Genomic DNA, 16,414 nt, shown 5'->3' on the forward strand with positions numbered 1-16,414 from the left:
CCTCAAGCTTGCACTGCATTGCCAGAAACATGGTGAAAGATTCCGAATCGTAAATCACCTCAGGAGATTTTTTGATAAATACCTTTTTTTTTGCGCCGGTATTGATTTTTATGCCGGCACAAATGCTGGAGATCCATATGCAGTCAGCCTGCTTTATGCACTAGTATACAGCAGGAAGACCCCATAGGGATCCATTTTACATGCTTCATGCCATGCTCACATGGCAGGCAAAGTGTACAATTACAATTAAACACTGCCCAACATGCTCACATGTCGGACAGCGTTTAATTGTAATTGTGAACACTACTTACCATTTGCGCATAGTAAGCAGTGTTCACAATGAAAATTAAACGTTTCCCGACATGCTAGCATGTCGGAGAGCATTTAATTGAAATTGTGAGAGCTGCTTGCCATGTGAGCATGCCATGGCAAGCTGTGCTGACAATTAAAAGTAAAAACTGCCTGGCAGGCAAGCATGAAGGCAGAATTTACTTACTTTGCACCATGGAGTGCCAAAATGCAGTACAAAAATGTGCCATAAACACATGTACACCATCGTTTGCCCTGCACCTTTGCACTCCACTGTGCAAATGATGAAAATGTGGCTTCAGGAAGCCATTTACGTTGCAGTGCTCACGTAACTTGCCCACATGGTAAGCAGTGTTCACAATTGAAATTAAATGCTTGCCCGACATGCGAGGATGTCGGACAGTGTTTAGTTGTAATTGGAAATGCTGCTTTCCATGCAAGCATGTCAAGTAGCGCTCGGAATTAAAAGTAAACGCTGCCTGGCATGCAAGCATTACAGCCAGTGTTTACTCACGTTGAACAGCAGAGTACAAACGTGCTGGCAAAAGGTTGCATGACACGTGTACACCACCTTTTTCCCTGCACTTTTGCACTCCACCAAGCAAATGACGTACTTTTGGTGGTGGGGAACCACCTACATGTATGTTAACGCCTAACGTCTCCCAACTGCCAAATTTCACTTTTGATTAAAATGATCTCCCTTGTCTATATTAGTTTTCACTCTGAAGACATAAAGCAAGATTTTGATTTATTACTCAGTTTTATAAGGGGGAAACAAAACCCAAAGGGCACAATTCAGCACTTTTGCAGGTACATACATGTGCACATTATAGCTAGTGTAACTTGCATATGGTTCACCAAAAGGCTAAAAAGGCCCATTGTGAGAAGTTATACTCTTTTCATTATATCTTTGGCTAGACTAAATGGAAAGGATGAGGATACACCTTCAGGAACAAACATTTTGCATATTCAAAATGGGTGTATCTTCTCATAGAGTGGCAAGCACAAGTGTGGCAAGCCAGAAGAAGCACTCAGACCCCCAGAGGACATGTTTCAACATAGTTTATTTGAGATAAAAGGAAAATTCCTCGCTGACCCTACTACTAAAAGGGAGTTCCCTTCCTAACAAGCCTAAACTGGGGTGCTTGTCTCTAGTCCAGAATAAAAATAATCCTTGGTCCAAACCTATCCACTAAACTGGCCCTAACACTTAGCAAAACGTAAAAGAAAATAGGTTGAGTGATGTGCACTCATCGTTCTTCCCAAAGGGATCTCTGGCTGTCCCAGGAATCCCTCCTGTGTCTGGAACCAATGGTTAGAAGTAAACAACAGTTCTATTCAAAGTAAAATAATTCTTGTTAATATACTAAATGTTCCTGAAACTTCTCCTTAAATTCGAACAAAAAGTGTTAAGTTCCTGAAAAAACAAAATTTCCGAACTTCTTTAGGAGGAGGGATATTTCCCTGATCCCTTTCCACCAATGTGTCGATTTCTCCCCACTTCTACCATCCGTAGGGTGTCTCAGTGCTCCCTTGATTTCTGTTTTTCACTCTGCTCACCGTGCCCCTGTGGTTCCTTTGGGTTCCCATGAGCCAATATCTCACTTAGTTCTTTGTGATTCCTATTATCCTGCTCGGATTCTGGCGCTCCTAGTTTTCTTGGGTCCCTGTGACTCTTCTTGAGGTTTCTTGTAACCCTTTTCCTTGTCTTGTGCTCTCTCTTCTCTTGGATGGGGCTAGGGTACTACTTCCCTCTTCCCCATTCTCTCTCTCTTCTCCTCCGTCTGACCTGGGCAACCCGTGTAGCTGCTGTGTTGTGGTGCTTGCTCCAGTGGGAGTCTGTCTCACATGCGCCAACAGCATTCTCCACGGCTTGCTTTTCTTCAGCACTGGATGCTAGTGGTCCCTGCCTTCTGCTTGACTCCGCTCTCTTTTACTCTTGTTGGCTCTCGGTTTGAGAGGGGATGACCCAGCCCTCCCTTCATTCCTGGACTCGGCGTCTGTGTGCGGGCTCCAGTCCCACCATGTCCTGTATGTGGTCATGCCTCCAGGTCCAGTTTGTTTCGCTTCGTATGGCCTCTGCCTCTCAGGCCTCCTGCGAATCCTCGTCTTGTGGACAGCATCTCCCTCAGACATCTGTCTCCTTCCACGCTGCAGTCGGCTCTTCAGGCATGAGTGGCCCTGACCTTGCCAAAACGCTCACATCTGAGTCTCGCCTCAGCATTGTGTTTTGTCTCCTCCATTAAAGGGTGGTTGGCCCTTTATTCTTGCTCCGATATTCAAAAGAGGCATATTGTTCAGCACCGGCTGTCAAGGATGTAGAAAGCTCTGCATTATCTTGAACGAAACACTTAGGTATTGTCATGATTTATTAATCCCATGTAAACAGATAATACCTTAGGCATGAGGAATTCCCTTTGAGAGTGGGAGTCCTTGTCCCCTAAAGGGGAGTCACTCCCTGTGAGGTCCTGCTTTCCCAAACCCATAGGGAGGCTTTTGCTGAGCAGGTTGACCTCCCTAGCCTCGGGGGGTGGGGGGGTGGCTCCCCCTAACGAAGAAGGGATGGAAGTCTCCAGATTTGTCACACAAGGCAATACAAATTTGCAAGCAACTTGTCAAACCTGATTCACAAAAAACAAAAGACTTGCACCTGTAGTAAAGCATTCATCATCCAACCTAGCTAAAGACCCTTTTTGGCATTCAAGCAAATCCACCGGACCACATTTTCCTTTTTTTCCATGTTCCGCTGTACGTGTTTACTTTTCTCAAAGTTTTGTACAAATGGCAAGGCAAAATGTAAATAAAACAATGTTCGACTTCACAGACGCTTGACTTGTTTTCTTTTATTGTGTTATTACAATTCGTTTGTGTGTCCAGGGTGCAGTAGGGGCATTGGCTCCCTGTCACCAGCATGATACTGTGTGAATTCCATGCATAACTTGTAGCAGCCACTGATACAACTCGGGCCTACCTCACGTTGGACCTGCAACTGCAGTTCATTGTGAATTAGGGGCAAAGTGTATCAGTAACAAATTATGCAAACAAGTTCTCACCAATGCAACACTAAAATTGTGTAACCAGTGAAACCCAATATCATCACCCTGACAAAGCAGGGACATGCCGCCCACTACCCGAACCACCATGGTGGACATTCAGATTAAAAGGAGGAGAAAGACTAACCAAAGATACCAAGCCAAGCGTTCAGTTTCTTTCCTGAACCGATTAAACTGTTGCATGATCCTTAGATCCCTTGGAAGAATATTCCAGGGGTACATTGCAGAAGAAGCAAAAGCTTTCTTCCATGAAGCTGCTTTGTGAAACCCAGAACCTCTAGGTGAACTGGTGTCCTAATGCGTAGCTGCCCCCTGTCACCGGAACCATGAAGCTTACTGGACAGATACAAGGCATGGCATCTGGAAGCCCATTCTAAATCACGCAAGAAAGTTTAAAAGGGGACTTGTTTGTTTGTTTATGTTTGTTTATTTATTTATATTGCGCGCCAGACCCTAGAGTATGAGGGCGCATAGGAAACAGGAAGTCTTTCAGCTTAGGTTGCACATTGGCAAATGAAATACAAATCCAGAAAATACAGCTATAAATGAAGGTAGATACAAGCAATTAGTAAAAGGACTATACAGACTTGTGAAGCAGATAGAAGTGAACAATTATTTTGTTTGTAGTTCTTGTGTATCAGAGGAACCCAGAAAATGCTCATCTCTTCAATTCTTCTGCAGCAGGGAGAAGCTGAAAGGCCCACGTGTTTATGGCCCGGGTAAAGCAGGGAGAAACAGAAGATGTTGCATGTTTTTGGCTGCGGTGGCGTTTTACGGAAAACACCAAAATACAGATGCTTTTGGCTATATCACAGCTGGGAGCGCCTGCAAAATTCTTAAGTTTGAGGTTCCATGCAGCGAAGAGAACCTAAACAATGTTCATGTTTGACGCTCTCGGAGAACCTGCAAAAGAATTATATTTGCGGCTGTAATGCAGCAGGGAGATCCCCAAAAATGCCATGGAGAGAGAACCTGCGCAATTTTTGTTTGCATCTCTTGTGTAGAGGGGAGAACGTGAAACATTCTCATTGTTGCTTTCTGTGGCCTTGGAAGATGTCCCTGGAGTATAGGTCAGCGGTAACGTGCTTGCCTTGGAAGCAGGACCTCATGGAGCAACGCAGGTTCGATGCCCGGGAATACGCAACTAAGACAAAAAAAAACAATTCCGCACTAAACAAACAATTCTTGTAATAGCGCCTCGATGCCTGCAGGCTGTGTGAGCGCAGCGCTTAAAAAATAAATAAATCAAAATGTTTCTCGAAAACACTACTCTAGTTCTTAACCCCTTAAGTGCCAAGGACGAGAGTCACTCGTCCTTTCTTCATATACTTGTATAATAGCCTGGCAGGCAAGAACGTGACTAAAGAATAGACCAGTTGGTGTTTCATTAAATGAAATTACAGACACAGACACGACCAGTCAGCCACTAGAGTTGGTTTCACAAGCTCCACTTAACAACAACATGAAACAGACAACAGATCTCCATTTTATGAACTGGTGTTTTTGCCCATAGTTGGATGTCTTACCAAAGTCATACTGAAGGTGGTGTTGGTCCATCTTAATGAATGTCAATTGCTCAACATGTCTAACTGCTCAGCTACTTCTGTAATGAGATTCAATATCTCAGGGAACACTAAACACACTGGACGGTGCAATGCAGGAGGCAGCTATGGGGTTCTTGGGCAGCACTAACAAGTGCTGGTGGCCATACAGACCTCTGACATGGCTACGAATCAATCACGCACACATTACAGGTCTAGCTCAGTGAGCTGTGTCAGGCAGATATGCATCTACCATACGGGTTGCAGAAGATCTGCGGTATGTTCTTGTAGACCCACCCACATTGAGGATTCCCAATTCTGCGTGCAGTGTGCCACACAAGCTTCATGCTTCAAGACAATTTCTATCATCAGAAGTGTCACAGAAAATTGCCCCGATTTTTTAGCAGCCAAGTGGAGTTTTCATCCTGATGAAGAAGAAGCCAATTTCCGGACTTCTCTGTTGCCCTGTTGAACTCAGTGGTTGTTGCATGTTCTTCCTGATTTTATTTCCATGCAATTCTTTTCCAACTGCTGCATGAGTGCATCTTTGCACATTTTCACTGTCTCCTACTGCTGGGTTCTCAGAGAGCTCATCTGCCACATGCAGCTGAAGAGCAGCCACCTCGATCTTAACACTTAAAGTGTAGATTGCGAAATTTGACCAGGAGTTACCTTTCATTGGGGTAATGTATAAATCATCACGCATGGGCGAGAGCACATTCCTCACCCACCGCTTTGTATCCGCATCACCAGTAATCCTGGGTGGATCTACCAAGAACCCATCCATGAATCCCAAGAGATCATGCGATCCATCTGGAATCCAAGGACTCGTACAAGGATGTAAGCAGGAACATGATGTTCCCATGGGATTCAGCAACTTGTGCAAGTGATCTGGCCCCTTTTTAGGTAGAAACTAGGTTCAGACACCTATACAAGTAATGTGCCACTTTCTGTTTCCTTTGTTCGTCAAGTCTGGCTGCAGGGAAGTAAGGCAGAGCTGATCCATGCAGTCAGAGACCCTGAAGATGTTTTGTTAAGGGGTACTAGAGAACAATTTGGATTTTTAAATTGGGAAACTGGGGATTGATTTGAGTCACACATTTGTTTAGGAATGTCATTTTTAAAAATGTTAGGAAAACATTTTGCTACAACAACCTTTTGTTGCACATCTTTTTATTAGAAGAACGTGTTAGGACACAGCAATCTTGAGGCAGGGGTGCAGATGGACATGAACATGTTGTCCGATCACCTCAACTATGAAGAACAGGGGGCACAGTTAGATGGCATACTTGGTGTGAAGAGACACACAGTCAAACTGCTTCCTCCGCCAGCAGATTCTACGGCAGCTGGTGTTGATGGTGGTACTGGTTGTGGGACTGGTACTTGCAAAGGGCACCCCTGGAGGAGATGATGTGCTCCAGCACTTGACTTTCAAGTCTCCCCAAGGTTATGCTGTTCACAAATAACACATTGCTTGACATATTCTTGTGCTATTGTAGGAAAGAATGGCACATTCCAATTTCATTTGACAGCAGAAACCATCCCCCTTTTGCCACATGTACTACCCCATGATGCACGTGGACAAAATAGGGCAATAGCACTTTCGGCAAAACCAAGCAGCCATCTGTAGAATGCCAATGATGATCAGGATGTAAAACGCCCCTTGGAACATTGCATGGACATTTCTCTATGCCTGCTGCATTGTTCTGTACTATAGCAAGGTCCTCTGGGATGAAAAAGGGAGGTGATGTATTTGGTCGGTTTGTAAGATCATGGGTACATGGGTATAGACTGGAAATGTAAACAAGCCCCTTTCCCTAGCAGTGGTCTCTGCTGAAGCATTTCCTCTTGTAACATCACCATGTCAAAATGAGTGAGCCATGCACTTTAATTTGTGTAGGTAACTGAAAGGCATTGAGAAGAGCAAAAACATTGGATGCATTCCTGATAGGTAACCCTGCCATTGTGAAAGAATCATTTTTGCTTCCATAATTGCCTGAAAATCATGCACAACTCCAAAATAGATAGCGAGAGTCAGTGTATATAGTGATAGAAAAGAAATAAACGAACACAAATGCTTTTGTTAAAGGAAACAGTTGAGCTATTTGAGCAGCATGTACATTGGGAAGTTGTGCACTTTCTATTACAGTTTGAGGAGAACATACAGCATAACCAAAAACCAGTTTGCCTTTTTCCTCGCCAAGGCAGGAACCACCTACAACATATATGAGATCTGGATTCTGCCCACTGAGGACTAGGGAACCAGAATTCTTTGCTGTAACATCCTGGCACTTACTATTAGGATTCAACCTTGCACACCTGAATCAGATCTGCCTCCCTGATGATTGATGAGGCATAAAAGCTCGCTTGGAGGAGAACGTCACTGGATTGAGAGCTGATTGCAGCTGGGACCCAGATTCGTGCCTCTACCACCTCTCTTTTCTCTATTTATGTATTAGATATGTATCTTTCAGGATTTATCTAAATGTAAAATTGGAGTATTACATGTCTGGAAGTGGGGACAATAATTCCTTGTTGCAATAGTGAGTTCATGACAGGTGCTATCCCTTCTCCTTCAGAGCATAGTGGATAATGGGGTCCTGCTGGTGGGGATTGGCACGGTCTTCTCACACACTAATGGGGTTTATGTTGTGTATGTGATCTACTTCCTTATCATTCTGAGACCAAAGACAGGTAGGCACTTGGGACAACAGATCAACAAGATCCTTGCTAACCTATACTTTGCTTGTGGCTGGCGGTCTGGATGATCACTCGTGAAGAGTTGCAAGAACAATTTCTGTATTTTTATGATGCACATCTAGAAACACTTAATTCTGTGTGCAGTGGATGATATAGTTTAGCTTACACAGGAGAGCTCATCCTAACACCTTATTTGGGGACGAGGGAAGTTTCTCTGATACACGACCGATTGGAAACAGACATAGGTTTAGTCGCAAGATGTAGAAGAGGTTGATTTGAGATACCGACAGCATTGACAGAGGTAGAAGAAAGAGGAGTAGTGGTCTGTCTTCTGATCGAATAGAGCTGATCGGCTCACACCAATGTCTACAGGGAAAGGGACATATTGCCCTTTCATTACACATTGCGCAATGGTACCTTTCTGATCAACAATAATTATGGGATTTATGGCAAGGTTACTTTGTTACATGCTGTCCTTCCCCTGGAGCACTCAGTGTGAAGGTATGTTGGGGAAAAACAGATGCTGGAGTGTTGGGAAATGGATGTGGGCTAAGAAACAAGTGGAACTTTTTATCTATTTCCCATTAAATCATTCAAAACTTCAGGGACTCTCCTGTTCAAAATAATTGCATTCAGTGCTGCTGCTCAGTACAGTAACCTGAAAGCTATTTGCAACCCTCCTCTCTGGCTCCTTCCCCACCCATGCATATTTCTCCTGGTAGAGCTTCTCCGCCTGCCCTGAAATCTGTGCACCCAGTTGCCTGAAATTATGCACCCAGTTGCCTATGGGCCCGGTGCGCTTCATAAATAAATAAAATACAAATACTTGTTTCGTTCAGAAGCTTAGCGTCCATATTCCTTTTTCCTGTTCTTGGCAATGTACTCAATGATTTGCTGCAGTGATCGGTTCTGTCAGTGGTTCAGTGTGCTAGCCCACACACATGCCTTGAGGTAGTGCATATCTTAGGTTGAAACAGTTGAGCAAAAGCAGCAGCTGCTGACACAGTGCAGTGTCTGTGGGGTGATTTAATCATTCAAGCCTGAATGTTAAGCAAAGCCTGTCCAAAAAGACAGCGAGAGGTTGACCCTTATTTTGTTTGCAATTGTTACTTTCTTTTAGACAAACCTCAGGGATTGCTGTCAGTGAGTTATTTCCCACAGTGCTTAATTGTTCACCAATGTCGTCACTGAATTAACTTTGAAGTACATCAGTTGGGCAAATGACTAGCGTGGATGTGTGCACACAATGTTATGTTATAGAAATGTATAAAGTGCAGGGTCACCCGGGGGTATCATGGCGCTAGAGAGGAAGGAAGGTGATCCATCAACCCATCACCAGCAGTCATCTAGAACAGATATGTTTCTAAAGACTTTCTGAATGCCAGGTGGTTTGGCAGAGTTTTTACTGCCAATGGAAGGTCATTCCATAATTGTGCAGCGGCCACAAAAAAAGCCCGACCGCCAATACAGGAACGGCAGAAGGGAGGCACACATATCAAGCCTGCCGAAGCTGATCGCAAAGAGCACTTTGGAAGATAGCGGGTACATTTATTCTGGAGATATTCTGCCCCTTGATTATGCAGGGCCCGATGGACAATGCAGAGTGCCTTAAATCCGATGTGCTGAGCCACAGGAACCCAGTGCAGAGAACGCAAAGCAGGCGAAACATGGGCCCCATAAGGTGGGTTATAACATTGGAGAACTGCATGCAGTACTTCTATAAATCACTCTGGTTCCTTTCTCATGTTTGGGAAGTCTTTTGTCAAATTTCAAAGATCCTTTGGGGTAGAAGGGACATGAACAGTGACTAAATTGCTCCTACCTGCAGGCGTCCCGTAACTGTCTCAACGGGGCTTAGAGCTATGGCTTGATACTGAGCTCCACTTCTAGCAGTGCAGGGGTCCTAAGATGTTCACCCAGAAGCTACAGCCCCCTCTACGCTGCTCGGCAAATAAGCCAGAGGGCTTGGTGGCAGCCTCTCTCGTGACAATATATGTGGTGCCAGAGCAGGGAGGTGTAAAACAGCTGTGCAGACTGTGAGGGTGGGTCATCCTGCCGAACAGACTCCTGAATTTTGCAAAAAACCTCAATACTTTCTTCCGCAGTTTCCACCCACTTTTTTACCTGGATCAGCTAGAGGAGTGGGGCAGATGTCGACCTAAAGAAATGCGGCTGACGCTTCGATTTCAGTGTTACATTTTGGACATAACCCTTCAAATGTTTCTCTTAGAATCCTTTCAGCTTCGTACATTTGATTCATTAACACGTTTAAACGATCCCCCAAACCCTTCAACTTAACACCCCAGTGAGTCATACACATTTTGAAGTTTTTAGATTTGAGCACTCTTTCTAAATCTATTAATTTACTTACATCGAAGGTACCTTTAAGTGGAAACATCTTAGACCCTCTGTTCTATATAAAAGAGTGCTATGTATATGAGATCTTGCAAAAGTTGTATGATTATAATGTGTATACATATAGTATGCTGGGCTGCCCTTTGGTAGAATCAGCACTTCTTTAGACTGTTCTGACCACATTTTGCAATCAAACACAAGGAAAACCCCTTGCGCATTACGTGGCCTGGGGAAGGAAAGACATTCTTTCAAAAAGGAAACTCCAATGGATGAGATAGGAAAAGGTTCTTAATCAGCTGCTGGGTCATGGGCTTTCATTGGCCCACCCTTGCTTTCAGAACTCACTGCACAGGCAAGGGGGGTCCTGGGAGTGTCTCTCTACTGGCCTATATCCCGGGTTAGAGTCTTGCTCACTGTTCTTAGAGAGGCAGAGCTCCTCACTGATGAGGCCCAACCAAGCCGAAGCACGTGTCTAGGGTTTCTGTTGCTACTGTTGTTGAGAAGAGAATTCCCTGGCGTTTCAGTGCTGGGCTGCCCTTGGGCAGGACAAAGACTGATATGTTGTGGACATTTCTCTTCCGTGAAAGGATGGTGAGCTAAAGAGTCTGGTTGAGACACTAACCCGGGATAAAGACCGATAAAGAGATACTCCCAGGACCTCCCTTGTTTGTGCTTTCAGAACTCACTAACATGGGAGGGCATTGGTACAGCAGGAGCCGGATTAAATGCCAGATCTGCTCAGCAACTCATACACTTATCCATCAACAATCGTTATTTTTCTCGGTTATTCCCACCAACTCACCCTACTAGTCCATTGTCGGGGTATATTTCTGAATTACTGATTTATCATAATTTTCTGTTTCCAGGATGCATCATAGAATACGGAATACTATTAATCACATTTTGCACGTGCGTTTCATCCAGACCTGTCCAGCATGTAGTGCAGCAACCTCCACCCACTCAATCTGCATCTGCCGCTCAATGAAGTTCAGTTCCTGCATAAGCACAAAAAGTGAGACTGACTTTTTAGGGGCCCCCCTCTGAAACCAGGGTAGAGATTTCAGAGCAACTGATACCTCTCACATTGGCGTCTGGTGTTCGGAGAGCAGTCTCAGTGGCAGCATTGCTTCGGGTGGCGTTCGGGATCTCAGTCATGGCACCAGAATTGTGAAGGAAAAGCTCCACTCTAACTGTAATTTTGGTTTGCAAGAGCTAACAGTTTACTGTTGTTGCACAATGCAAGGAAATAACCCCCCAGAATATCAGAACAAACCTAACAGGCTTCTTGTATAGTCTTTTTCATAATGAACAGGTGGTAGCAAGATAGTGGTTCTTGTGACCATGTAGAAAGGATGCATAATGTAAAAACTTTGCTGTCTCCTACTAGCCCACACATGTAGACCCCTACTTGCTCAGTCATGTGTTATCATACCAAGCTTCATTCTACTATTTTGCATCCCCTCTTTTGTGACCCCCAACAAAGGCAGATTTGGTGGCCAACACCAGATGGTAAAGGGGTAAGATCCAGGGGTAAAGCGGGCTCCCACAGAGTTCAGTGGAAGGTGTTTAGGTCACTGTGGTCTCCCAGACTGACCAGCACCTTGCCCAGTCATGTATACAGTAGGCCACCAATGAGCAGGGGCTGGGCAGTGGAGGCCAGGGCGAGGGCTTCATACAGCTAATCCAAGGCATGGGAAGATCTGATCTGTCCAATATTCTCTCTCTAACTCATTCCAAACACCTACTTTTTCTCAATCCCTCCTCTTTGATCTCCTCAAGAGTCCTTCATTTCACTCTATTCATTCTTCTTTTTTTACTCAACTTTATTTATCGTTTTTAAACATAAAGCAAACAAGAAAGATATTAGCAAGTACGCTCGCATATGGTCCAGGGCAATACCTTCAAGGAAATTATAAAGGGGGAGAGAATGGGGAGGGAGAAACTCAGTAGGGAAACCTAGTGGGCCTCTTTCAAAGCATTTGTGTGAGTGTGATAACATAAGTCGAAGTTCCGTACGGTCCACAATTCCCAAGAAGTCATGGGTTGGAATATGAATTCCCTCTTGCCCTCTCACCAGGCTCTCCTAAAGCTGCTAGTACCACCCGACCATGTCGATAAATCTACCATGTTGAGCTGTGGTGTGGGGGAATCAAAAGGAGAATACATGGCTCAACGTGTTGGGCTTAGGTTGGGCATCCAGCGTGCCCCTACAGTAACTGACCCAAGGGTGCCATATTCTACAGAATATAAGCAACTTGCTATTGAGGGTGCCTGTAACCTTCTCCAAGGCCCATATCTCTCAGACCTTCGCCCACCATAGACCTAGGATCAGCTGTCATGTCCGATCCCACATCCACCGCCCACCAAGTCCCTTGTATTCCCCGTTCCCACTCACGTATCCAACGAGACACGCAATCAGGCACTCGATTGGTCCCATGATGCTGCCATCAATGGTCACCCAGGACAACATCGCACCTTAGACCTGCTCAAACGTTGGTGCTGGTGGCCGTCGATGAAACGCGACGTGGAGAACTATGTAAACACCTGTTCGGTGTGCGCACAGTGTAAGTCACGCAGGGGTCGCCCACTGGGACTTCTCCAACCACTACCAATACCCCCAAAATCCTGGCACACGGTCTCAATGGATCGTATTACGGACCTACCCCGTATGCAGGGTTTTGACACCATCTGGGTAGTGGTGGATTCTTATACTAAGATGGCCCACTTTGTACCATGTACAGGAATACCCTCCGCGCCTACATTGGCTAGGCTGTTCTTTAAGTCCGTATTCTGTCTCTTTGGGTTACCGCAGGTCTTAATAATGGATCGTGGTACGCAGTTTACATCCCGTTTCTGGCAGGCCTTTACCAAGCTACTTGGCATCGATGCTGGGTTCTCCTCCGCCTACCATCCGGAGAGTGATGGGCAGACGGAAAGGATGAACCAGGCTTTGGAGCAATACTTACGCTGTCTGACCCTCCAATATCAGAAAACATGGCTCAATTTACTACACCTTGCAGAGTTTGCTTACAACAATACACTACATTCATCCACTGGTTTTTCCCCCTTCTACTCCCTTTATGGCCAGCATCCCTGCACCCTTCCTCTCCCGGAATTTGCATCTTCCAGCACCCCTGCTGCCTCTGCTTGTGCCCGCGATCTGGTTACGGTTCATGCCCAGACCCTTGTCCATCTACGTGAGGCTCAGGCCTCCATGAAGGCTAATGCTGATAAGAAGCGGGTGGCGGCGCCTGCGTATCGGGTAGGGGTTCGGGTATGCTTATCGTCACGCCACTTACACATTCTTGGTTGCCATAAATTACTCTCTCAATTTGTTGGTCCCTATCGGGTTGCCAAAATCCTGAACCCTGTAGCCCTACACCTTGCGATACCCTCGGCCTGGAGGATCCATCCGGTGTTTCATACCTCGCTACTTAAGCCATGCCCGGAACCCACACGTATTGTTTCCCATCCTGCTCCTGTATCTGTGTCGTCCCCTGATGTGTTTGGGGTCAGTGCCATTCTGGGTTCTCGCATCTGTAGGGGTCGTCTGCAGTACCTTGTGGACTGGTTAGGTTATGGTCCTGAGGACCGCTCGTGGGTTCCCTCCCGGGATGTTCATGCCCCCCGGTTGATTGCCTCCTTTCATCGCGATCAACCGTCCAGCCCATAGGGTCGTGGGCCTTTGGGGGGGGGGGGCTTTGTCATGTCCGATCCCACATCCACCGCCCACCAAGTCCCTTTCATTCCCCGTTCCCACTCACTTATCCGACGGCAGTGGCAGCAGCTCGCCCGGAAGTGGGGATTCCCAGCTGATAAACCAGGATCCTTGCGGCCTTTCCTCCATTGGCACCTGCCGTGGCGATTTCCCCATGGTTATCGGCACTACACGGGCGCTCAGAGTTCCCCGCGTCACGTGGTCAGGAAACAACATTCTCTGTTTACATCGCGGGACACGTGACACGCAACTCGCGGCCGCATGACCCGCATCATGTGATCTTACTCGCATTCAAATGGGTTGGGGAAACGCGGAAGAAATGCTTCACAGCTGCTTCTTCGGAGGACTGTTTGGCGTTTGGTCATTTCTTGGACTTCTAAGCTATTCACTATCACGGAACGTTTCACGGACTGCCTCTTGTTATCTCCCTTTGGATTCAGCCGTATTTTCTTGTCTTTTGGAATTCGACCTCTGGATTTGTTTACTGGACACTGGAAATTGACTCCCTTGGCTCTGGCATTTCTCTTGGCTCCCGATCTCAGATTGTGTACTGGACTGCTTAAGGATCAACAACGTTGCCTTGCACATTGGCACAGGTGTTTTCCCAGAGTGCTACCAAGTCCTTTACCAGCCTGCTGCTGCCGCCCGCTATTCGGAAGCTCCTGCTTCACTTTTCTACTCAGACTGCCCCTCCGCCTTAATTAGGTAAGTCCCTGGTACTAGTCCTTTGTCACTCTGAAGTACTTCTCATTGCCACTGTGTGTAACATAACCATTCCTAGCCTTGCAGCGGTCAGGGGGTTCTTCCGGCGTTCCCGGTTCCAGGCTGATTTGACTCTACACCTGTGGCCTCAAAGATTGCACGGGTAGTGGTTTCACTTCTTCCCGTGTGGTACTTGGGGATGGAGGTTCCATATATCTGCATGACCATCAAGATAGAACATCAGCCCTTCCCGGGACTTCCAGGAGCTTGCCAGTGTCAGGCGGCCTGCCATCAAGAGCTGGGATCTTAAGGAAGCCCTATCTCCACTCTGCCTGTAGCCCTCTTCTTGGTTGATGTCCCCTAAGAGTGCCATGAGTGGGCAAAGCTGCAGCTCTGTGACAGTGATACCTCTTTCCAGTAGAATTGGGCGCAGGGACAAGTACACCACAGGTGCTCCACAGTGCCTGTGAGGCCACATCCTCTCCAGCACAGGGGGCAGTAGCTTGAGAAGATCTTGTGACATTGCTGAGGTGGGAGGTACCAATGGAGCAGTTGTTTATAAGCATTTTCTTTAATTAGGGTACATCTGGAGCCCTTTTGTGCCCTGGCCCAAATGCGAAGCCACAATTCTGTAGGGATGTGTATTTGGATGCCCTTCTCCCATGCTACCATATATGGTGTTCTGCTTTCTGAATCTATGTTATCTAAAAGCTTATATATACTTGAAGTGTTAACGTTGCTCTCTGGGTCATTCACGTGACGTTCTAAGGCCTGTGGGTCTCTGGTGCCTTGACCTCAGACCTCCCTAGAGGTGATCCAATGTCTGAGCTGGCAGTAACGCAGCTGTCCAGCCTCCAGTAGGGTGAACCTTGCCTTGAACTCCTCGAAGGTGCAAGGGATCCCTTAGTTATAACAGTCCCGCAGTTGCCCTGTGGTTCCCCCAAACCAGTGGTGGAATGTCCTTTTATCTAGGCTGGTAGCAAATTCTGGATTCCCTGACACCGCAGACAGCAGGCTCAGCTCTGCCTTTACTCCTCTAAGCCTGCAAGATGCGTCCCCCATAGGACAGGGCTCCTAGCGAGGAGCTCAAAAGCAAACCTCTTCCCATGTGACTACTCCTCTTTAAAAATAACAAAGACTTAAGTGAAAGGCTGGTTATCGTTTGTTCCAGGAGTGGCCACCCCGACACCGTGTGAACCTCGTACCACTTCTTCAGATGTGCCAGTTGGGCCGCCAAGTGGTATTTTTGTATATTCGGAATTCCAAAATACCCTAGTGGGGCTGCCCGATATAGAAGTGATTTTGAAACCCTGACGCACCTGCCTCCCCAAATGAAAGAGAAAATCTTCTTCTGTATGTCCTGATGAGATTGTTGGAATTGAAATAATATTATGCCTCCTATCGCAGTATTTGAATGTGTGTTGGCCTACGCCAAGTTGTCTAAAATATCGTGTAAATAGATTCCGCGGCAAGGTCTTGACCTTAACGAAAACTGTGTAAGTCGCCATCTTGGAGTTAGCCGCCATTTTAGGATCTCTTGTTATGTGGAAGTCACCCTGAACATCAAAATGGAGGCCGAATGACATTCTGAGTGAGATTCTGGCCATTGTGCCCTCCGCACACATGAATAAGTAATATGCCTGCAGGCCACTTGTCGGGTCGCGAACTGAGACCTTGTCCTATCCCTGACCTATGTGTAAATGAACAACTGTATCAGCGGAACTGATCAAAAATGCATACATTATGGGATTGACCTGGCAAGGAACCCTAGGCCTGGTCCTAAGAATGGTTAACCCGCGAGGGGATTGGCCAGAGCTGGATAAAAAGTATAAAAGCACAAATATCCCAATGTAAGGTCTCTCTACTAATGCATTGAACCTTCGTTGAAGTTCGTTACGTTACTCTGAGAGCCGAATAGCTATCCGTTTGTCAATTGACTTTTTTGGTAACTGCTGTAGCTTTTAAATAAAGCACTTTGTATGTCCTTTGTAACCTGTGTTGGTGTGTTTCCTTTGGGCTTCCCAGCCTCATATCAA

Source organism: Ambystoma mexicanum, chromosome 13, assembly GCF_040938575.1.
Source record: "Ambystoma mexicanum isolate Mex_15411 chromosome 13, UKY_AmexF1_1, whole genome shotgun sequence".
Lineage (NCBI taxonomy): Eukaryota > Metazoa > Chordata > Amphibia > Caudata > Ambystomatidae > Ambystoma > Ambystoma mexicanum.